The sequence below is a fragment of the Acyrthosiphon pisum genome, chromosome X, assembly GCF_005508785.2.
Source record: "Acyrthosiphon pisum isolate AL4f chromosome X, pea_aphid_22Mar2018_4r6ur, whole genome shotgun sequence".
NCBI classification, from domain to species: Eukaryota; Metazoa; Arthropoda; class Insecta; order Hemiptera; family Aphididae; genus Acyrthosiphon; species Acyrthosiphon pisum.
In genome coordinates, this window is record NC_042493.1 from 39,100,952 (window position 1) to 39,102,056 (window position 1,105).

The window sequence follows — 1,105 nt, forward strand, 5'->3', positions numbered from 1 at the left end:
GATTTGTGTTGCTGCTTACGGTCAAAACTCATTACTTAAGCTGTGACGCTGTGTATCAACGGAGTGACCTAAATCCAATATATTCGATATATATCGATGTAATCGTTTATAATTTGACGTAACTACACACTGTTTAAAACTTAATTGTAATTTATTCAATGATCTGACCGTTATTATTATGATTACATTATTATAATGTATGTTGGAATAATACATTTATTTAAATCAAACCGCAAAATTGGGTTTACGTTAAGCAATATACCAACGTAATTAATGACCAAAAAATAATGCAATATTTATTGAATCAAAAACAAAATTGTGCACTTGTGCGTTGGAACGAAGACCGACCTACATTTCGTGAACGCGAATTTTAAGTGTACAAACCGAATTTGGGTACAAACCGCATATCCACGGGTTTTAAAAGAAATAAACTTAACAAATAGACCACAGGCGGAGATTGAAAAGACGAAACGAATCGAGAAAAAAAAAAGCAATAATAACGACTGACGCTGGCGAAAAAAGCATTTGAAAACCAACCGACCGCCGCCGCCGCGGCGAAGGCACGCGATTGGACGCGCCAAGGAATCGCCGGGAACTGGTCGGGTGGACTGTAGAAACGGAGCGGTGTTAAATTTTTTACGCCACGGTTTCACTTGGCTGGCGTTTTCCGTTCCACGGGTGGCTTGCAGACAGCTGATTTCCTTGTCATTTTATATATTAAGATTTATCACTATTCGTAATAATTTATGTTCGTAATAATGTGATACCGAATTCATGAAATCGGCAAATTTTAATTGCGGATTTCACGAAATCGGCAGAAAAATTGCCGATTTCATGTAATCGGCAATTTCACAAATTCGGCGTAACATATACATTTATTTTTAATATGGTATATACGTTCATAGGTTTATAGATTTAACGTGTATAATATATCGATTTGTATCAATATTTAATATACAAGTATTATTTCATATTATTAATAATATTATTAATTCAATCTTTAAAAAAGAGTTATTTAAATATTTATATATTACAATATTAATATCTTGCCTGACATTTGTAGATTTTTACCAATCTCTTCCCATGCCTCTCTACGAATGTTCTG